We start from the raw sequence: 22,834 nt of genomic DNA on the forward strand, positions 1-22,834 counted from the left end.
GGGCCTTGCTTAAGGACTCATTGAAACAAATAAAGGCAATAAGGAGTGTTATCACGCCTTATCATAAGAACGCCAAGTATTCTGTTTGGGAACACTTGGAGCTCTATGAGCAAATGATGGAGACTTTCCATTTGAAGGACAGCAATAGCTGCATCCAGTACGTCAAGTGGACATTCTCCCCAGAATACTCCAGTTTCTTTGCAGGGCTGGAGGACCAAAACCATTCAAGATGGTCCGCATATAGGGCGGCTATCTTGAAACATTTCTCTGTTCATAGAAATCCTCAAGAGGCTCGCAAGGCAGCCTATAATTTGCAATGTGGGGAGGATCAGGCCCCACAAGAATTTGTGCAAGAATTGAAGCGTGCCTTTGCGCAGACCACCAGAGGGTGCGCACGGACAGCAGAGAATTTGTCAATACTTTTTTCCATGCCTTGCCCAAATACATCATGACCCAGCTAGTGAGAGATTTTCACGAGAAGAGGTCACTAGACTGGGTCATTGAACAGGCTACCCGGATCTATGAGGTGCAGAAGCCCATAGAAAATAAAAGTAATGCGCAGAAAAACCCCAAAACCAACAGCACCCCTGCTGCTGCCAAGGTGGCGGAGGTAAAGGTTGCCCCCGTTTTAGATTTGGAGATGGGGGGGCCTAAAAACATGCCTGCACCAAATAATTCACAGCCCAGAAGGCCCTCGGGCTAGTCACAGACAGGGAGTCGAGAAGGTAGTCCCACAAATGGGGTCCCCCGCTCCTCTTATTATGTAAGTCCCCGTTACAAGGGAAACCGACCCATCCTGGGTTATGCGTAGACTCCTCCAGCCCAAGGGGGGGATCCAGCCAAGCACCTGACCCAGGGAACTTCCCTCCTAACTTCCCCCAGGAGGGCAGAAATTCACCAAATCCTGGGCAGAACTACTTTCCCAGGTATCCACCCAATTTCCAGCCCCAAAATCATCCATCCTTCTTTCCCCAATTCCCTGAGCCCAGACAACCTAATCCGGGAGAGGGGAGGCCAAGGGTGGAGGGGTACCCAAATCTTCCCAATCCGGGGTATTACCCGAGAAGGGATAGCTACCCTTCCCGGGATCAGCCCAGGGGAGAAAATAGAGCCCCGTATCAGCCTGAGCGGGTTTCACAACTTGAGCGCCAGGTCCAAAATATGGCACGGGATCTGGGTCACATACTGAGGGCGCAACAGAACCCTCAGATGAGCATGCCACCACAGAATGCCCCAAACTCTGGGACTGGTGCTCCAGAACAATGATGGGGGCAGCACCCCGATAACCCACCGGTTCCCAGGGAGGAGGCACAAGGGGAAGGGGGGTGTGAAGCCTTGGAGGAAGCTTCCTTCCCAACTTGTAAACAGACCCTGGAAAACCAGGAACCGGAAACAAAATCTCCTGCCCCTGAAAGCCTGCCACCCAAGGAGCAGAGAGGAGGTAGGCGAAACAAAGGACCCAAACAGACCCACTTTGTGGAGGAGGTACAGGTCTTCCAATTTGAGGGAGAGGGATCCTCGAGGACGCTGGGAAAAGGATCTTCTCCTTCAGAGATGGGGGAACTCCTCCCAAGGAAAAATGGGTCCCAAGAGATTCCAATCCAGACTGGGTGGATGTGGGGATTGAGCTGTCGCCGCCCATCATCCTATCCCAGAACCAACAAAACCAAACTTCCCTGGTTCAAACCCATCCTGGTGACTGCCTCCAAAAAGGCAGGGGTGGCCCAGAACCGGAACTAGGGGAACCTAAAACCTAATCAACAGACTGGGTAGATGTGGGGATTGAGCTGTCGCCGCCCATCATTCTATCCCAGAACCAACAATACCAAAATCCTATGGGTCAAACCCATCCTGATGACTGCCTCCAAAAAGAGGGGGGGGCAGCCCAGAACCTGAAACCATTTCCAGTTGCCAACTTTTTCTTTCAGATTCCCCAGGCTCTCCACAGAATTCTGCCCAAATCTCTTCTCTCGCCATGTCCAAAACCAAAAATTTAGCCCACCAGTTGTCCAAAAATGTGCATTATCTGTGCCCCCTTGAAGAGAAGGAGGGAAGATATAATGCCCCGGTACAAGTAGATATTTGGTGGATAACCAGACTTGATCTCCTACTTGATATTGGGGGGCTTCCTTCCGATGTTGGTCTGCTCCTTTCTTGTATTGTTCTTTAGCCCTTTGAAGGTGAGAAACGGCTTCCTTAAAGGCTTGGGTGATTGTAGAATGCAGGTGGTCTACTGCTGGTGTTCCAAGATCTTGGAGTGGATCCAACTCCGAGGTTCGAGGGTGACTACCGTATAAAAGAAAAAACGGGGTCTTCCCAGTTCCCGAGTGGACAGAGTTATTGTAGGCATATTCGGCTATCCAAAGGATATCTTTCCAAGTTTTTTCAGTTTGTTGTAGCATGCAGCGCAAATACTGTTCCAGAGTTTGATTGGTCCTCTCAGTTTGTCCATCGGTTTGAGGGTGGTGGCTGGTCGAAAGTCTCACATCAATTTGAGCCGACCGACAGCAACTTCGCCAAAAATGAGAAATAAATTGACTACCTCGATCCGAAATTAGAACTGAAGGAAAACCGTGCAGTCGGACGATGTTTTCGAGAAATTCTCGGGCCAGAGTTGCTGCTGTTGGTAAGCCATTGAGTGGAATGAAATGCGGCATCTTGGAGAATAGGTCCACGATTACTAGGATCGTATTGTATCCGGAGCATGGAGGTAGATCGGTGATGAAGTCCATAGAAAGCGTATGCCAAGGGCGAGGCGGGATGTCAATAGGGCGTAAGAGGCCGGCTGGTTTTTCCTTTTGACTCTTGTTTTGGGCGCATACTCCACAGGACATTATAAAGTCTCTGATATCTTTTTTCCAAGACGGCCACCAGAAGTAGCGCTTGATCTTTTCCGAGGTCTTGGTCATACCCGGATGTCCTTCCATTAAAGAATCGTGATAACAAGAGATTACCTTTTTCTGTAAATCTGTGCTGGGCAGGTATAACCGTTCTTGGAAATATAATAGGTTGTCCTTCACCGTAAAGTCCCTTCCCTGCAGATGCCAATTCTGTATGTCTGCTGGAGTTACCAGTAGCCTGGCTTTATCCTTAACTTCCTCTATGGATTGTGTGGCGATTACACCTAGAATTCTTTGTTCGGGAATGATAGGTACAGGTTTAGGATTGATCAAATGTTCTTCCACGCCCATCCGAGAAAGGGCATCAGCTTTACCGTTTTTTGTACCAGGTCGATAGGTAATTATGAAGTCAAACTCGGCAAAGAATAGTGCCCAACGGAGTTGCCTAGAGGATTGAGCTTTTGCGGTTTTCAAATATTGCAGGTTTCGGTGATCTGTAATCACAGTAACGGTGTGTCAGGCCCCCAGAAGATAATGCCGCCAAGCCTTAAAGGCGGACTTGATAGCTAGAAGTTCCTTATCAGTAATAGTGTAATTGATTTCAGGAGGCGAGAATTTGCGGGACCAAAATGCCACGGGATGCAACTGATTGGTTACTGGGTCCTTTTGTGATAGAACTGCCCCCATGGCAAGGCTCGAAGCATCAGTTTCAACGATGTAGGGGAGTTCTGGGCGAGGATGTTTTAAGATCGGTGCAGAGATAAATCTAGTCTTCAAATTCTGGAAAGCTTGTTCCGCCTCGGTAGACCATTCAAAACGTTTGTTTTTCTTTAACAAGGCGGTGATGGGCTGGACTATTCGAGAGAATTCGGGGATAAACCTGCGGTAAAAGTTAGCGAAGCCTAACATGCTTTGAACACCTTTTACGGAGGAAGGCGATGGCCATTTGAGAATTGCATCGACCTTCTTTGAATCCATACGCACTCCGCTAGGTGATAATATGAATCCCAAGAATTCAACTTCAGTCACGTTGAAAACACATTTTTCCAACTTAGCGAAAAGTTTGTGTTGACGCAATCTCTCGAGGACCATTTTCACGTGTTTCCGATGTTCAGTTTCCGATGAAGAATAAACGAGGATGTCGTCAATGTAAACAACAACACACACATCTATGAGCTCTCTGAGGACATCGTTCATAAAATATTGAAAGGCGGCCGGGGCATTGCAAAGTCCGAAGGGCATGACCTGATATTCAAATAGCCCATACTTGGTGCGGAAGGCCGTCTTCCATTCATCGCCCTCTTTTACTCGTACCAAGTGGTAGGCTCCTCTAAGATCCAGCTTTGTATATATGCATGCTTTTCTGACTTGGTCCAGGAGTTCAGGGATCAAAGGTAACGGATATCTATTCTTAACGGTGATCTGGTTCAGGGCGCGATAATCTATACAAGTTCTAAGGTCCCCTTCTTTTTTTGGAAAGAAGAACAAAGCTGAGGAAGCAGGGGACTTGGAAGGACGAATAAACCCATTCGCTAGGTATTGATCCAGGTATTGTCGGAGGTGAAGATTCTCAGGCTCGGTGAGGGCATAAATTCTACTACAAGGAGGAGTAGATCCAGGTATCAGGTCTATCTGGCAGTCATAAGACCTATGAGGAGGTAGAGAGTTAGCCTGATCCTTCCGGAAAACATCTTGGAATTCTAGGTATTCAGGAGGTAACTGGGGAGCCTCCGAGGAAATTGCTGCCAGTGCAACACCAGGTCGAGGGTGACAAGTAGAGACACATTCTGGAAACTGAACCGTTCTTGCTCGCCAATCGATCTGAGGATTGTGCTTCTCTAACCAAGGAATTCCTAGAATAATCTGGAACTGAGGGGCCTTGATCACATCGAACACGATCTTCTCATGGTGTCCATCTTGACTTACTAGCGTCACTTCTTGGGTGGTATTCGTTACTGGTCCAGAGGCTATCTCCGTACCATCCACCGTAGTAATGACGTCCTTTACAGCCTTTGGACAAAGAGTCAGATTCATCCTCAAAACCATTTCATGATCCACATAATTGCCAATGGCACCGCTGTCGACGTAAGCTTCAATCGCATGTAATCGATCCGGATGTTCAGGGCTAATGAGGACCATAGGTATCACGAAATGCGAGGTCACGGAACTGGTTTTAACGCTCGGCAAGAGGACCTCTATTCTTGTCGGGCGAGGTCGTTTCCCTGCTCAGAGTTTGTGACCCTGGTAACTGCAGCTCCTACTGCCTTCTTGGCTTGTTACACCGGACAGTCTCGAAGAAAGTGCCCTGAGTTTCCGCAATAGAGGCATAATTGCAGCTGTTTTCTCCTTTCCCGCTCCTTTTGTGTTAGTGGTCCTTTCAGGCCCCCTATTTGCATGGGTTCCCCGGAGTCTACTCCTTTGGTAGGAGTTGGTGGTTTGGAAAATACTCGAGCATCAAACTTGGAACGATCGGCCTTCCTGTTCTGCAGTCTGTGGTCAATTTGAACGACTAAGTCAATATAGTCCGAATAGTCTTGCGGGGGATTCACTACTATCTTTGAGCTCTCCACGTAGACCTCTATAAAACAGCGTAATCCTTTTGTCCTCAGGCCATCGAGTTTCCACTATCAGTCTGTTGAAAGACGCAATATAAGCCAAAAGGTCTTGATTACCCTGTCGCAATGAAAGGAGCTCATTGTCCAAGGCCTGCCCCTGTGAATGTCTTGCAAACAGTTTTTCCATACTGAGCTGAAAAGCTTGAAAATCATGGAGAACCGGATCATCTTGATTAACTAGAGGGATCGACTAGTCTGCCGCATTGCCACTAAGGTACGAAAGCACGAAAGCTACCTTAGCTTGATCAGTTGGAAAGGCTGCTGGCCGGCATAAGAAGTGCAACCGGCACTGATTAATGAATACTGCAAACCTCTTTGGGTCACCAGAAAATCATTCGGGCTGAGCCAGAGGTAGATTCCCAGGTAGGTTGATCTGCACTGGGTTCGTAGAGGATGTTAAAGGAAGATTTACCCCTGATGTGGGTAACAGAGTTTGTCCGGCTTGTGACTGTAGCAATTGTCTAGCGAGATCGTCTGTTCGCTCCTTGGAAATAATCAGTTCCCTTCTTAGAGCATTCATTTCCTGACGGGCTGCATGCACTTCTGCTCTTAGTTCCCCAAGTAACTGGGCTAGTTGGTCGGTATCCGAGGTTTCCATAGCGCCTGGGTGGGAGTTTTACTGTAGGCTTTGCGTTCTGTAACGCTCACCTGATTCCCGCAGAGGCGCCGGTCTTGACTGGGTGAATGCCGTATCTTCAAAGGTGATGTGTAACACACAGTTGGCTCTTTGGGCTGGACCTCTGTGCACTGTATGTCTGACTCGAAGAGTAAGATGTCTGCAGATAGAAAATATGGGATTAATGAACTGGGGTTATTGGGTGCCTCTCTCCTCTTCCCTTTCTCTTCTCCTGTAGAACCCCAAAGGTTAACGCCCTCACCTTAGGTAAGTGAACGCCGAGCTCTCCATCTGCCTCGGGGCAGGGTGCCGTAACCAGTTCCTTCACTGGATAAGGGTGCAGGCCTCTTGACCTCAGAGGACTGCTGTCCGTCGTTAACTGCACGAACGGTAAGTTCTGGGCGCTTCAAATGTCTTAAAAGTCTTTTGTAATGATATCTCTTGTTTTGCAGAGTTCCGGCGATGGCGGATGGCGGGCTGATGAGAGTTGAGGATCGAACCCGCGTGAGGAATAGAAGCGCCTGGAAGCACGTAGGTAAGCGCTTGTAGCCTGCTTCACGATGCACACTAACTGTCCCTTTTATCTTGCAGGTACAAGTTTGGAGCTTTAGAGAAGCTGAAGGGTGCTGGAATACCCACTGGATTCGGCGTGGGAAGGAGTGATGGCACGTGAGTAATAAAGTTGCCCAATGTCTTTAAACGCACCTTCTTTTGTCTTTCAGATGCGGGATGCAGCGCCGAAGGCCTCCGGAGCGTGCGAAGAGCTGGTAAGCTTTTGTCTTTCAGATGCCGGAATGCAGTGCGAAGACCTCCGGAACATGCGAAGAGTAGGTAAGCCTTTGTCTTTCAGATGCCGGAATGCAGCGCGAGGCGTTGGTGACAGCCGATGGACCAGGTAAGAGATGCGCTGCCACTGAAGACCGTAGTGCTAACCTGTTCTTTCTTTGTCTTTACAGGTGCTGCTGAAGACTGGATTCCAGGATGGTAAGCCTTTGTTTCCTTAGGCCCAGGATCAGAAGCAGAAGACACGATGAGCGTTCTGCTGCAGAGAATGCAGAATAACGCAAAGCAAGATTCATCCATCGGGTGTGGTTTAAATAGCCTCCTGTAGTGCTTAGGTGTCTCCTTCCACAGCCACGCCTAGGTAAGAAAAGAGTTCCTGCTTTCCAGAAGAGTTCCAGTGTTCTCAACCTAGGGAGTGGCTCCTGCCCCACCCAACAGGAAAAGTAGTCCCAAACAGAAGAGGATCAGGGGCTCAACTGGCAGGTAAGTAAGCAGCATGGTCTGCTGCAGGTAAGTCCACCCAAGCATTATGAGCCCGGCACTTCCAGTGCTGGGACTGGGCATCTTTATGAGCCTGGTGCTACTGGCGCCAGGACAGGGTCCAAAAGGTCCCAATTGGGACTGGCTGGCACTCGGAACCGGGGTTATGGGTCTGCTTCCAAGGGAGTCGGGCAAGTCCTGATCTTTTGGAAGCAGAGATCATGACATGGAGTCCCTTACTGAAATAATTAAGAACCTTGAGTCCCGGGGAATAATCCGTCCAGTACAAGCACCTTCAATAATCCGGTGCTGGGAATATTGAAGCCAAACGGCCAGTGGAGACTCTGCGCCGACCTTAGGGAGCTCAACAAACGGGTCCATATTTCCCGATGGCCTCTGCCCTACATTGACCAAGGGCTGGCCCAGATTCAGGGGTCACAGGTATTCACAGCAATAGACCTGACCAATGGATACTGGACCGTGCCTGTCAGTAGGGAGGACCAATACAAACTGGCTTTTACTTTTGGGGGCCAGCAATACACATGGACCCGGACTCCCTTCGGATACCTCAACTCCGGCAATGAATTCAACATTTTCCTACATAAGGCATGCCCGACCTGGGTGCGAGGGGTAACCTGGCTTATGTAGATGATGTCCTCATCAAAAGTTCATCTACGGAAGAACACATAGCGGAGATCCATTATGTTCTGACACAGTTGAGGGCCGCCGGAGCAAAACCTTCCTTCCAGAAAGCACAGTGGTGTAGAACCTGTGTTAATTTCTTGGGGCATGAGATTACTCCTCAGGGTCTCTGTCCCCAAGAAAAGAAAGTGGAAGCACTTCAGAAACTGAAAGACCCCACAACTCTGCGGGAACTAAGGAACCTCCTTGGACTGACTAATTACAGCAGAAAGTTCATTGAAGGCTACGCAGAGATCACTAGACCCCTGATTCATCTCTTGAAGGGGGGGTCAAGTGGGAATGGGGTCCAGAACAATCCGAGGCAGTAAGACAACTCAAAAGAAGCCTCTCACAAACGTCTTGCCTAGCTTTCCCCTTCAGAAACAAGGAGTTCTTCCTGGAGACAGGGTTCTCTAAAACGTGCTTGACGGCAGTATTATACCAAAAGCATGACAAGGTCAATAAAGTAATCTCCTATGCGAGCAAAACTTTATCCTCTGTGGAGGAAAAATTCAACGATTGTGAGAAGGCACTCCATTGAAGAATTACCGCCCGTTCATCCAGGGGGAACACATCATAGTGGAGATTCCACACCAGCCTCTGCAATATCTCCAAAGTGACAGAATCCGGGCCGGAAATGTGAGTAATTCCCGAATTACTTCCTGGATTCTGTCAATGCAAGGCTTTCCTGTGGAGGTCAGATATGGCCAAAACAAGAAGAGACCCCTCGCGCAAGGTCTGGCTGACTTGCATGATTGTGCCAGAGAAAACTGTCTGGAGGACGAAAGTCTAAAAATCAAGGACAACATGGAAGCATACCTTAATTCCCCATACAAAGTCTTTGAAGAAGACAAGTGTGAGGGAATGCCCACTGTCTATGTGGATGGATGCTCGTACCATGTTGACAACAACGGGGAGAAAGAACTGGTGGCCGGCGTAGGGAATGCATGGGTGAAGGAGTTTCCAGAACCCTCCGCTGGATACCAAATTGGTCCCCGAAGTAGTCAGGTGGCAGAGTTGATGGCTGTGCATCAGGCCATCCTCACTGCTGTCCAACATCAACTCCACGAACTGGTCATAATCACAGATTCAGATTATGTACGGAACGGGTTCGTGGAGCACCTGGTTAAATGGAAAACCATAGGCATGTTATGTGCTAATAACAAACCCCTGAAACATGGGAAGTTAATCCAAAATATTGATGATCTGGTCACATCGAATGGGATGACCATCTACTGGAAAAAGATCAAGGGTCATTCCAAAGTAGAGGGACCAGACAAAACTGGAAATGACTTAGCTGATCAGCTGGCCAAAACCGGGGCCATCCAAGGGGATCTAATAGAAATAGAGTCCCTGTTGGGGGAAATCCAGGTCACTGCTATCACTAGGTCCCAGACAAATGCTCACAATGATCTTTCAACTGCCCAATGGAGTAAGGAGACCCCTGATGCTGATTTAATTACAGCTCAGAAGGGGGATCCAATAATTGGTCAGTTTTAACAACACATTGAGGACCCTGAGAACATTCCTCTGACGGATACCGATTACATTGGGAAAGAGGACCTAAGAGTGTTGATGAAATGTCCAAAAATGTTCCGAATCCAAGATGGTTTGTTGGTAAGGAAATCCTAAGCTGGCCATGATCAGTGGGTGGTCCCTATTTCATTCCGAAGCCTGATGTTAAGTCACGCCCATGATGCGGCCACCGCCGGTCATAGGGGGTTTCATACAACACTTGAAATCTTAAGAGAGGTTGCATACTGGCCACACATGGGGCAGGACCTTGACCAATACTTGAAGGGGCGTCTTGTGTGTGCACAATTTCAGCCATCATCCCTCACGCACCGTGCACCTCTCCAAAAGAGGGGGATGACACTGCCATGGTCAGATTTGCAAATCGACTTCGTAGGCCCTGTAATTCGCTCATCTAGAGGAATCAAGTACATGTTGACCGTCACATGCTTGTTTACCAAGTGGGTGGAATGTCTCCCGGCCCCAAACTGCAAGGCAGAAACAGCAGCTACCCTGATGATTAACCACATCTTTTCCCGTTTTGGTCTACCTCAAAGGATTGAGTCAGACAGAGGTAGCCATTTCACCAGCGAGGTAATGACAACGATGTGGGAGATACTGGGGGTTAAAAGGAAGCTACACATTGCATACCGGCCAGCTTCTTCTGGAGCAGTAGAGAGATACAACGGAACCATTGTGAGCATATTAAAAAAGTTTGTGGCAGATTCTGGGCCAAGTTGGGATATCCGATTACCTCTGGTCCTAATGGCCATCAGATCTACCCCTTCATCTGCAACTAAAATGTCACCATTTGAGTTGATGACGGGGCGCAAGATGGTGCTTCCCCAGCATTTGCTCTACAGGACCCAAGAGCAGACATTGATAAATGCCTCCACAACTCATGAGTATGTGGAGAATTTAAGGAAACACCTCCCACATGCGTTTGCCTATGCTCAGCGGAATCTAGAAAGATCAGCTGATAGCATGAAAACCCACTATGACCTGAAGACCACCAGGAAGGAATATACTGTGGGGGACCGGGTCTATCTATACAATTTCCAAAGGAACAAGGCCAAACAGCGAAAATGTTTGCCTACATGGAAGGGACCGTTTGAAATTATAGTCAAGATCTCCCCTGTAGCGTATAAGATCCGCATCCCCAAAGGTAGTCTGGCGGAAGGGGAAGACAAGTGGGTACATATAAATCAGCTAAAGTGTTGCCATCCCAGGCACACTCTGCAGCAACTGGAGGAATCCTCTGGAATCCCAGAGGGGACCGCTCCAGATTAATCCAGTTCCAACCTAAATTATCCCATGTAGTCTCTGAAATATTATGATTCTTGTAAAAATGCTTCCTGTTCTATCTTGGTTTTTAAAACAAGACTGAAAAATGTAACCGGATGTAAAAAATGTATGTGTTCGCCACACCATTAATAGTAGTGGAAAAATGTCTATGAATAGGTATTGCCGCTTTTGCTTTATCATCCTAGGAGAGATGAAACCATGGAGACTGACCAAGGAGAACGATCCAGGGACCGGGAGCAGAGATCCGAGGGGCCCGGGGTACCGCCCAATATTCCCATCAGGACAGGCAAGGAGAACTGATTGATCGACTGGAGGGAGGAAAAGATGCTGAACTGTGCGATCTACGGAATTGGAAGAAGATGAGGCGAACATCCCAGATCTTGCGAGTTCCATCAGTGAAAGATCAGAATGGCCATCGCAAGAAGGGGGGCTTGTGGGATATTTTTACCCATGCATCCAAGCCCTAATATAAAACTGTGCAGTACTGGCATTGAAAACATCATGATGGCCAGAACTCCCCAGAGAGTGCACAGGGAAAACATGAAGAATAGGCTGCCACCCATTTTTGCCTATGTTGTGAGCACAGGAGGGCACTGCCTAAAACCACCATTGGGCTACACACACAGTAGCCTGAAACCATTGGGAATGGCAATGCTGATTGCCAAAAGCAACCCAGAACTGTTGAGAATTCATTTTCTTAATGTCAAAAATGGATGCAGTACCGGTGCTCACCACTATCAGAAAGCCGGCGTTTTAAAATCACCAGACTTTTGTGTAAAACTGAACAAATGAACCAAAACCAGGCCAAGGAAAGACTTGCTAAGAGGTGGATACAATGTAAAACTATATTCTGAAATGACTTGAAGGAAGTAATTATTTAATGTATCTATAAAAAATAGCTGCATGTAAGTTGGATTTGAATGTAGAAAACTGGGAACTAAAGTGACATTTAGCTGAATTCTGCCTGACAACTATCCCCGACAGGAGAAACCTGCTCAGCCACTCTTCCCAGGCCTGGCTGCATCCTGCTGTCCCCACCAAAAGGAGATCACACCTCTCTGATTGAATTAAGGGAGGGGTACCTGCAGACTGCAGGAGGTTGAACAAAGCCTTGTCCTGGACTCAGGCAAATGTTATATTGGGGAGGCCGTAAAGTGGCTTCCTCTTGGGAGAAACTGGGAGGGGCAGTGCCTCTGCTAGCAAACTGAGCTTGGGGAAGTTGATAAACCAGTTATTCCACCATGTGATGTGGGAAGCCACACCCCTTTTTTTGACCAGGGCATCATTTTAAAAAGATAGATAACTCATAGTGCGGACTGGTTAAAATTACATAAATAATATCATTATTCTTGGGATTTTTCCGTGCACATTTTAAGAGGTGTTAGGACCTTGTGGGATGTTCGTGGGGATAGTAGTGGAGAAAAGGTTGTTACTCCAAATGTATGCATGTTAAAAATCTGACACTTTATCATCTGTAACCCATATCCCTGGTGCACATTTGTGTAAAATCTGGAAAGGTTTAGAGGTCGTTATCTGGATGAAAAGGGGAGAATTCTGTCATCAGTGGACACAACATCGTACAAAGACAGGGATCGAATGGTTTGGTGCTACAGAAAATATGTTAACTGGACCTATAATATTAGAAAAATGGTACATAGATAAATATGTGTTTGGGTCAGAAATAGATTTGTGTGCAATCTGACAAGGGGAGGTTCCTCTGACCATAAAACCTACAGCATCACTCTGACTCACATTTCCTTCCCCCAATCAAGGGAGAGAGGAGGAATTGGCCAATGATAAGTGAGAGGGGCAGGTTTAGTTATGACCAACGCATACACCCACTTTCTAAAGACATGAAAAGGAACATTGAAACCCAGCTAGGGAGATTGAATTCCATTTGCTGCGTAGCGTGCTGACCGACGACTTCACACCCAGAGATACAACACTTAGACTTCCAAGCTAAACAGAGACTACAGAACTTTGAACCAAGAAGGCCCACTGCAAGCAAAAGTATTTGTCAGCAGGCCTCAGCATCCTTAAAATCATTTGCAAACTATTCCACAGCCGGGCGAGCTGTCTGAACTCTTTGCCAAAAACTTTTGCCAGTACCCAGAAAGCAGTGTTACATCCAGAATCCACTTGATCCGGACCAAAAAGCAGAGCAGTGTCCAGAACCAGAGTCCACTGTATCCAGAGAGGCTAGACCAGCAGAGCAGAGCTGACCCAGACGCTGTGAGCAGAACCGCCCGAAGTCCAGTCCAGTTGACCAGATCCGTGACGAGGCCCTTTCATTTCAAAATTAGGAGTGAGTATCCGCCAGAACTGTGCAGAACCCAATCTCTTAGTTAAAATAATCTAATCCAAACTATTTTAACATAAGTAGAACTGCCTCCAAGAAATCTTGGCATCTGTCATTCTACAGCTGCGAGCTGTCATCTGTCATTCTAAAGCTGCAAGCTGTCACCTGTCATTCTGAGTTTTACTTTAAATCTGAAAAACTACCTTTACTAAATTGTCTGTATCTTCGGAACTGTGGTTTAACTTTCATTTTAAAGCTGAGATTCTAGGCTTTCCAACGAACCTAGAACCGACTGTGAATGCTTAAGCTGTCGAACCCCTTCGTCTTCCCGTCCCTCCACACTCTCCTCACCTGAGTCTTCAGAGTGATCTGAGTCTCGTAGATTCCGCCGGCTTAGGTAGTCCCTTTCTTTTTTAGGTAGCACTTGCCTGTCTCGGTGAGAAGCCACAGTGACTGCTGACTGGACAGCCGTCCTGGGGCCCCTCTTCCGGGAACAGGCTGGAAAAAAGGGAAAAAACCCACACGTGGGAAAAAAACCCTTAGGAGACTTCTGGCAAAGAAGTAGGCGATGATCCAATGTGGCTGGTGGACTGGAAGAAGAGACGAGATCCACAGGGTTGACCACAGGAAGTAAGTCCAAAACGACAAAACTCCGATGAACGGGAGTAAGGTGCAGGAGAGAGGAGGATCCCTAGGAGAAAGGGATCCGCCAGCCGAGGCGAGAAGGAAGCCACGGAGCAACCGGCCCTAGGAAACACAGGTGCGGTAGAAAGAGAGCGCTTCCAAAGAAGAAACAAGACAGAAAGAAGAAAGGGAAAAACTGGAGAACCGCGAGTGCGGCAAAGAGGAGAAAAACGCCCGCCACCGAAGCAGCGACTGAGACAAGGAGGAGGAAGCGAGAAAGTGCTGAGAGATCGGCGAGGTAGAAACTGGAGCAGGGAGCGCCGCCGCCAGACGAACCGGCAGACAGGGAGGGGAGTGGAAGCTTGTTCCAAAGAAAGAGGAACGAGCCGGCAGAGAAACCGCCGCACGCCGAGGCGAGCAGAGGGCACAGCTGGGAGAGCCAAAAGAAAACAGAGCGCAAGAACCAGAGCCGCTGGAGAGAGCGCCAGCTAAGGGTTGAAACGCAGCGACTGCCGGGAATGATGGGCAGATAACTTCCGGCAGTGCTACGATTGGCCAATGTCCCGAGACCAAACACAAAGAAGGGACTGCAATGCCCTACCTGCCGGGTTGCAGCCTCCAACGTGGAAGGAGCAGCCACCCGCGGTAGCGATTGCGGATGACAGTATGACCTCCTCCCCACCTAACCGCACCGGGCTTCCCTGGTTAACGGCGGTGAAAAGTAGTCAGCAACCTTGGTGCATGAACTTTAGAAGCCGGTTCCCATGAGTCCTCCGACTCAGGGTAACCCTTCCAGGACAGATGGTAATCGAGATGCCCGCGATAATACCTGGAATCACGGACATGAGATACCTCATACTCATCTGGCTCCGGGGAACGTGCCTGGGTAGATCTGGGAATAGATCTATGGTGAAGGTCGGGACAGTAAGGTTTGAGAAGAGAGGAATGAAAGACAGGGTGAATGCGGCGAAGAGAGGAAGGAAGCCGGAGGCGATAGGTGACTGGATTAACTTTAGAGAGAATAGTGAAAGGTGCCAGAAAACGAGGAGACAGTTTAGAAGGCCATGTCCATCTGGGCAGAAACCGGGTGGACCACCACACCTGATCACCTGGCTTCCATGCTGGACATTCTTTTCGATGTTGATCGGCACAGGATTTTGTCCATTGCCTGCTGACCTCTAGACTCCGAATAACTGAAGTCTGGGCCTCCTTGATATTCCCTAATACCTCCTCCACTGTCGGGGAGTTGGTATAACTGGAAACCTCTGGAAACACAGCACGAGGGTGAACCCCATAAGTGCAGAAGAAAGGAAAGAGTCCAGTGGCGGAATGCCTGGTATTGTTGTACGAGAACTCCGCAGTTCGAAGCAGAGAGACCCAGTTGTCTTGATGTTGAGTTATATAACACCTTAGGTATTGTTCCAGGGTCGCATTCAGGCGTTCCGTCTGACCATTGGTCTCTGGGTGAAACACCGAAGACAGAGCTCTTTCAATGCCCAACCGGTTGCACAAGGCAGTCCAAAACTTCGAGATATACTGACTTCCCCGATCCGATATTATCTTATCGGGGAGACCATGTAACTTGAATATGTCCCGAGAGAAAACCTCTGCCACCTTTGCAGCAGTGGGCAGACCTGGAAGGGGAGAGAAATGTGCCAGCTTAGAAAAAGCGTTTACCGTAACCATAATGCAGGTACAGGATTCCGAGACCGGCAGATCGGCAATGAAATCAGTGGATATCAGACCCCATGGACGAGCAGGAAGTTCGACCTGAGTAAGCAGACCCAAAGGTTTCCCCAGGCGATATTTGGCTCTGGCACAAATTGGACAAGCCTTGACATACTCATAGGTCTCCTTTCTAGCGTTTGGCCAAAGAAACGTTCTAGAGAGAAGCTCAAGGGTATTCTCGTCCCCTCTATGGCCGGCCGAGCGAGAGTCATGACTCCACTTCAGGATTCTAGAGCGAAGAGGACCTTCAGGAATGTACAATTTCTGTTTATAGAAAAGCCAGTCCCCTCTTTGTTGAAAGGGAGAGGTAGGACGTAGGGGTAGTTGGGGCCTTTCCTGAATTAGGGCAGTCTTCACCTCTTGAAGGAAAGAACCAACAAAAGCCAGGATTTGGTTGCGGTTGAACATGGACTCCTTCTTGATTGCCATGTGTTCTTTGGTGGAGTCTTTGCGTGACAAGGCATCCGCCAGACTATTCTGTGATCCCGGGATATGCGAGACTTGGAATTCAAACTGTGCAAAAAGATGGGCCCACCTGGCCTGTCTGGAATTTGAACACTCCAACTCTTGTAGTACCTTGAGGTTCTTATGGTCTGTCCTAATCAGAAACGGATGTCTGGCTCCTAGTAGAAGATGGTGCCACTCTTCACAGGCGAGCTTCATGGCCAGTAGTTCTTTCTCCAGTACAGAATAATTGAGTTGGCTGGGAGAAAGAGTTTTTGACATGTATGCCACGGGATGTTCCACACCTTGGATGGTCTGGAGAAGAACCGCTCCTACTGCGACAGCTGATGCGTCGGTCTCCAGAATAAATGGCCGTGATTGATCAGGATGCTGAAGGATGGGAGCAGTACAGAACAAACTCTTGAGATAACCGAAACTCTTCTCGGCCTCGTCCGACCAGAAAAACTGAACCGCCTCCTTCTTGAGTAGGCGCGTAAACGGGTAAACTACCTCCGAAAATTTTGAGATGAATCTACGGTAGTAATTTGCTAATCCCAAGAATCTTTGGACTTCCCGAACCGAAGTAGGGGCTGGCCAATCAAGAATAGCATTCACCTTGGTTTGGTCCATGGCAACCCCTTCTTCAGAAAGAATGAATCCGAGATAGTGAACCGAGGATACTGCCAACTTGCACTTCTCGGCCTTGACTAGCAGCTGATTCTCCTGAAGACGAGACAGAACTTGGGTGACGTGTTTGATATGCTCCTTCATGTTAGGGGAGAAAATCAGGATGTCGTCGAGGTATATTATGACCGAGACCGACAGCAGATCCGAGAACAACCTATCCATGAATCTCTGGAATGCAGCCGGTGCGTTCACCAAACCGAACGGCATCACTCTATACTCAAAAAGACCATAGGGGGTGCGAAAAGCTGTCTTCCATTCGTCCCCCTCGGTGATGCGAAGCAGATGATATGCGTTCCTGAGATCCAATTTGGTGAAGATTCGAGCCCCTTGTACCGCCTCAATGATGTCGGTTATGAGTGGCATAGGATACCGATCACGAATCGTAACCTTATTGAGGCCCCGGTAATCAATACAGGGTCTGAGATCAGTTGTGTCTTTCTTCTTGATGAAGAACAGGGAGGCTCCAGCGGGTGACTTCGAAGGTCGAATAAAACCATTCTCCAAGTTGGTATCCAGATAGCCCCTTAATACCTTCTTTTCGGCCTGAGAAAGAGAGAACATGCGCCCAAATGGAACCAGTACATTAGGTTCGAGATCGATTGAGCAGTCTTCTGGCCGATGAGGAGGTAGCCGAGCGTGAAGATTCTCTTGGAAGACCCCGGAGAATTCGGCACAAAAATTAGGAAGAGCGTGAATACCCACATGATCCTTGGAGAGAACCCTAACCGACTGTTGATCTCCCCTGGTATCGGGAGGAAGACAGTTGACCGAACAGTATGTGGAACAAAAACTCAGTCGATTTTCTGTCCAGTTGGTATGCGGATTATGCCTCCGAAGCCAAGGAATGCCTAGGATTATGGGGAAATGCGCGGCTCTAATAATGTCGAATTGCAGGACCTCTGTGTGTTGGTTGATAACCAAGGAGATTGTTCGGTAGTATTAGTGATGAGTCCGGACGACAAAGGTGTACCGTCGACTCCTTCCACTTTCTGACCCACCTTCCGGACTATCCGAGTAAGACCCATCTTGTCAGCCCACAGAGTGTCCACAAAGTTCCCTGCCGCGCCGCAATCCAGTAAGGCTAATGTTTCCACCGGTACACTTTTGACGTTCAAGGTTACGGGTAGTACCATCAGTCTGGAATCCTCTTGGGATTCTGAAGCCGACACGAAAGTGTCACGTAGGGACGCTGAAGAAGATCTGAGTACCCCCGGCTACCAGTCCCTATTGACGCCGAGGGTAATCGTTTCCCGCCTTCCTTTCCGGTACCTCAGAGCAGTCCTTTAGAACATGTTGGTCGGAACCACAATAGGCGCACAAACCTTTTTCTCTTCTTCGCCGCCTCTCAGCAGATGACAGAGGTGCCCTTGTGGCTCCGATTTGCATCGGTTCTTCGCCCTGAGTAGAAGAGAAGCGTCCAGAGGGAGAGTGTGAAGGAGGGTCTACGGGATTACCCAATCCTCTTTGTTTCCGACGTTCTGCCCTTCTCTCTTGGAGACGGTACTCGATGTGGAGAGCATCAGCGAGTAGATCTGGAAACGTGGGAGAGCGTGGAGATCTGGCAAGCTCATCCTTGATCTCATCTCTCAACCCTCTCCTGAATACAGCATATTGTGCTTGTTTTGGCCATCCCGCCCCTGCTGCCAGAATCTTAAAGGAGGAGATGTATGACAGTACAACTAGAGCACCCTGTCTTACATCCAGCAAGTCCTGACACACAGTAAAAGATAGTTCGGGTCGCTCGAAGGTCTGTTTCAGTAGGTTCTGGAACCCAGAGAAGTCCTGTATGATGGCATTACCGTTTGTCACTAGCGGAGAAGCCCAGGCCAAAGCATTCCCCGTCATATTAGAGATAAGAAACCCCACTCTGGCTTGGTCCGTTGAGAAAGTGTGAGGTCTGAAGGTGAAGTAAACGGTACAGGCCACCAAGAATTCCTTTACCTTCTTAGGTGAGCCATCAAATTTTCCAGAAGAAAGAGCCATAGGGGGTAATTCTGGGGGATGTGAGGGTTCCCGGACCGCTACCATCTGTTTGAGAAGGGCATTCTCAGTCTTGACCCCCTGTAATTCCAGTGACATGGCTTGGAAAGCCTTCCATAGCTCCTGGACTTGTTCTTCGGCTGACATCGTGGTCTTTCTTGGTGTTTCAATCTGTGAATGCTTAAGCTGTCGAACCCCTTCGTCTTCCTGTCCCTCCACACTCTCCTCACCTGAGTCTTCAGAGTGATCTGAGTCTCGTAGATTCTGCCGGCTTAGGTAGTCCCTTTCCTTTTTAGGTAGCACTTGCCTGTCTCGGTGAGAAGCCACAGTGATGGCTGACTGGACAGCCGTCCTGGGGCCCCTCTTCCGGGAACAGGCCGGAAAAAAGGGAAAAAACCCACACGTGGGAAAAAACCCTTAGGAGACTTCTGGCAAAGAAGTAGGCGAAGATCCAATGTGGCTGGTGGACTGGAAGAAGAGACGAGATCCACAGGGTTGACCACAGGAAGTAAGTCCAAAACGACAAAACTCCGATGAACGGGAGTAAGGTGCAGGAGAGAGGAGGATCCCTAGGAGAAAGGGATCCGCCAGCCGAGGCGAGAAGGAAGCCACGGAGCAACCGGCCCTACGAAACACAGGCGCGGTAGAAAGAGAGCGCTTCCAAAGAAGAAACAAGACAGAAAGAAGAAAGGGAAAAACTGGAGAACCGCGAGTGCGGCAAAGAGGAGAAAAACGCCCGCCGCCGAAGCAGCGACTGAGACAAGGAGGAGGAAGCGAGAAAGTGCAGAGAGATCGGCGAGGTAGAAACTGGAGCAGGGAGCGCCACCGCCAGATGAACCGGCAGACAGGGAGGGGAGTGGAAGCTCGTTCCAAAGAAAGAGGAACGAGCCGGCAGAGAAACCGCCGCACGCCGAGGCGAGCACCGACATGCTACTCCTTATACTTTTGCCGTAATCACGATTCACGCACTCGCGAATTTTACCGCGATTTGCAATTTGGCCTGATTTCTTCTCCAGTAAAAAAGTCAGCAGGTCCTTGCTTTTCTTTGCTAAAATTCGTTTAACCTGCTAGTTACTCATAGAGCATTGCTAAAATGAGCCTGAACTAATATAAAGTAGCCATCACCTACCCTGAACCTCTAGAGGGAATTAAAAGAAATTTTAGCACCTTTTCACTTCATTGCCACCACATTTCAAAGTAATTCACCTGTGGTTTAAACTCATACCTGTTTTCTCTAAGCTTGCTCGGGGAACTGGAACTGTGTATTGCATTATAAAGTGTGATTTGTTGGGATTCTTGAAGACTGTGTGCTCTCCTTTCCGTCTCCTTATATTGTATAAAGGGGGGAGTGAGTTGCCAGAGAAAGGTGATTACATTGTTGTTGGTTGAAATCATATCAAGTTTATTTGCTGTACTGCATTTTATTCCACCTTGCATTTCCTTGAAACCATCAAGCATTTTCAGCTACCTCATCCTCTATATTACTCCTAAGTAATCAAGTGTACCACTGTAACATTAACCATTGTGGATCCACATCATATGTCTAAGTGTACTATCAGATATTAATTCATTATAAAAGTGTGATATATATATATTGTTTCATTTTTCAAATAAACATTTTAATTTGCAAAACAAACCTACTTCTTGGCTCAGTGGGGTCAGGGGGATTCTAAGAAGGGGGTGTTATACAAGGGTTGTCATCCAGAGTACTGAACTGGACATAAAAATACATCAATAAGGGTTTTCCTCAGCATCCCAGACTAGGCATTGACTTAGCTGTAGTGTTGATTGAATATCGCTTACATAGTTCAAGGTGAGCTGTCCACAAAGCATTTAAAACCGCTCTTGACTGTAACCAAATCCTGGAAGTAGAGAAGTCATGATCATTGAGAAATTCTATCTGCTCATTATCTGCAGAGCTAATATCTTCCAAAAGTGGAATCTCTGCAAATATTGACAATATACTAGCTCGGTTTAAGTCATATTTGGGGAACGGAGAAGTTCTGCATTTAATCACCAAGAGTGGAGAAAATGCTTTGAGTCGTGTTTCTTGGAAAAGGCCTTAACAGGCAACTGTTTAGTCTTATCTCCAAGTTGGGTACTAGGGATCTGATTCAAATAAATTGGTATCATTTGCGTGGGCACGGCAGCAGCTTTATTTTGTTTTGGGTGTACATCCATCAATGGAGGGCCTCCCGTTGTCACAGGAAACTGTTTAGATGGACATATAGAAGCCAGAGCATATTTAGACAAGAGTTTGTCTATTTTCATAGACACAAGGTGTTCAATAGAAGGAAACCCAGATACAGACTCAGTGCGAGAAGGAGCATTCGCTTGCGGAGTGGGTTGTGGATTTATCGCAGAGGTAGAACCAGCAGTGGTAGAAGGGAAAAAAGTAGAAGGTAATACAGAAGGTACAGTGTGTACCTTCTACTGCTCTACTCCCTCCTTAGGGGTTGTTGGAGGTTGCATTTCCTGCCGTTGGTTCCAGTTTGAGGTGCCAGGTTCTGCAGGTGCAAGGATTCTTCCAGTCAGGCCTAAGAGCATAGTGCAACCTTTGGCGATGGAGAAATGCAGAAAACACTGGTGCAGCCCTCTTTAGGACACTTCACATATGTGGGCAGGTGAGTTCCGGTGACAGCTACTGCACACAATCGACGGTAGGCATTGTTCCAGTTGTGGTTGTAGAAGACCTTCCAGGACAGGATCCCTTGAAGCTAGGAAGCGGAGATTTGGCAGGAAGGTGACTTATACCACAAGCTGGGGGACACCAGAGTTCCGGCTGCAAACACTGAACGGCAATGGTTCTAGTGAGGTAGCCCACTGGACAGCCAGACAGTCTCCTGGGTGGTCCAGGGAAACTTCTGAAGGCTCAGGACGGCTGGATCCTCGAGAACAAGTTGAGACTGGTTGGTCCCACAAGTCCAGGGGTTGCAGCACCACACAGCTTGTTTGCATGATCAGGTAGTCCAACAGGGATTTACCGGGCCAGACACAGGAAGGGACCATGGACTTCTTCAGGTCTTCAATCAGCTGTTCTTCTATGAGGGATTCTTGGCTCCAACACTGATCTAAAGAAATGGCTGGAGGAGTCCTTTTCTTATCCAAAAACTAGCCTGAAAGCAAGTCAAAACCCACCAATGGTAAGGATCTGCACCATTCAAACATCCATTAGTTGTCCAATCAGGGACATCTATTGGTTTCACTCATGCCCCACACCTAGTCTCTCTGTTTACAGAAATGTGGAATGGGACCAGACAGTCCCCTGCCTTCCTGAGCCACACACACAACTGCCGATTTCCAGAGCAAGTGCATGACCTTATATGGGATTTCCTGACCTAGCAAGTCAGGAAGAAGGCAAAACAACAATATGACCAAAGAACAGGTGAAAACATGTGGCCTGGCCATTTTGGGGCACTCCCAATGTTTAGTAGCCATAAGTGGTAAATGCAAATTTGCACACTCAAAATAACACAAAAATGGTCAACATATAATTGCTGCCACTAGCTTGTCTTTAGGCACTTATAAAAGTAAACAAAAAATCCCAAGTGTAAAAGACTAGGATGATACAAATGTATCCCCATTGCACTGCATTGTTAACAGTTACAAAAAGCCAAAGACAAAAAGGGAAACATGGTTTCACAGTACTGATAGTCTGAAGGACTGATCCGTTTCCCCATAACAAATAAGCAAAAGGCAGGGGAAGTGAAGTTGAAGGCTTTACTTCCCCTCAAAAAGTCAGAATAGGTAAAAAAAAAAAACTAAAAAAGCAAAAAGATTGGGGGTCCATAGAAACTATAGAGGGAAAGTCTCCAAAAGATAAATCTTTCCTAATTACACCATATTGACAAGGATTGCTGTGAAATGCTAAATGCATGGCCGAATTCTCATAATTGCCATACAATGCACTGGGATCACCACCAATTGCTCGAGTGGTCACCTCATTTCCTTAGATGATTCACATATAGTGGGCAGGTACTTAGCCCATTGCCAGGAATTCCCATTACATGTCACTCACACTGCAATATACTAATTCCACCCCCAATCTCCAATAGGGCCCTGAGCAAGACGGATGAGCTGTACTGCTTTGCGTCTCAGGTGCAGGCTGTATGGATACAGGAAGAAGGGCAGAGAAAGTCAGCACAGGAGAGAGTGTAGTCATGTTGCACTCTTCTCTAGCACACCAGCATTATAATGGAGCCAAATGCAGAAGAGAACTAGAGTGTCACATTGCTCCTCT

At 47.9% G+C, this 22,834-nt stretch overlaps 1 protein-coding gene across 4 annotated transcripts in view; it reads right to left on the reverse strand.

Moving 5' to 3' along the window:
- DNAJC6 (DnaJ heat shock protein family (Hsp40) member C6) overlaps positions 1-22,834 on the reverse strand; it is a 564,838-nt gene that overhangs the window by 211,737 nt on the left and 330,267 nt on the right. The gene's annotated exons all lie outside the window — the stretch shown is intronic.

This window comes from Ambystoma mexicanum, chromosome 1q (assembly GCF_040938575.1).
Source record: "Ambystoma mexicanum isolate Mex_15411 chromosome 1q, UKY_AmexF1_1, whole genome shotgun sequence".
Lineage (NCBI taxonomy): Eukaryota > Metazoa > Chordata > Amphibia > Caudata > Ambystomatidae > Ambystoma > Ambystoma mexicanum.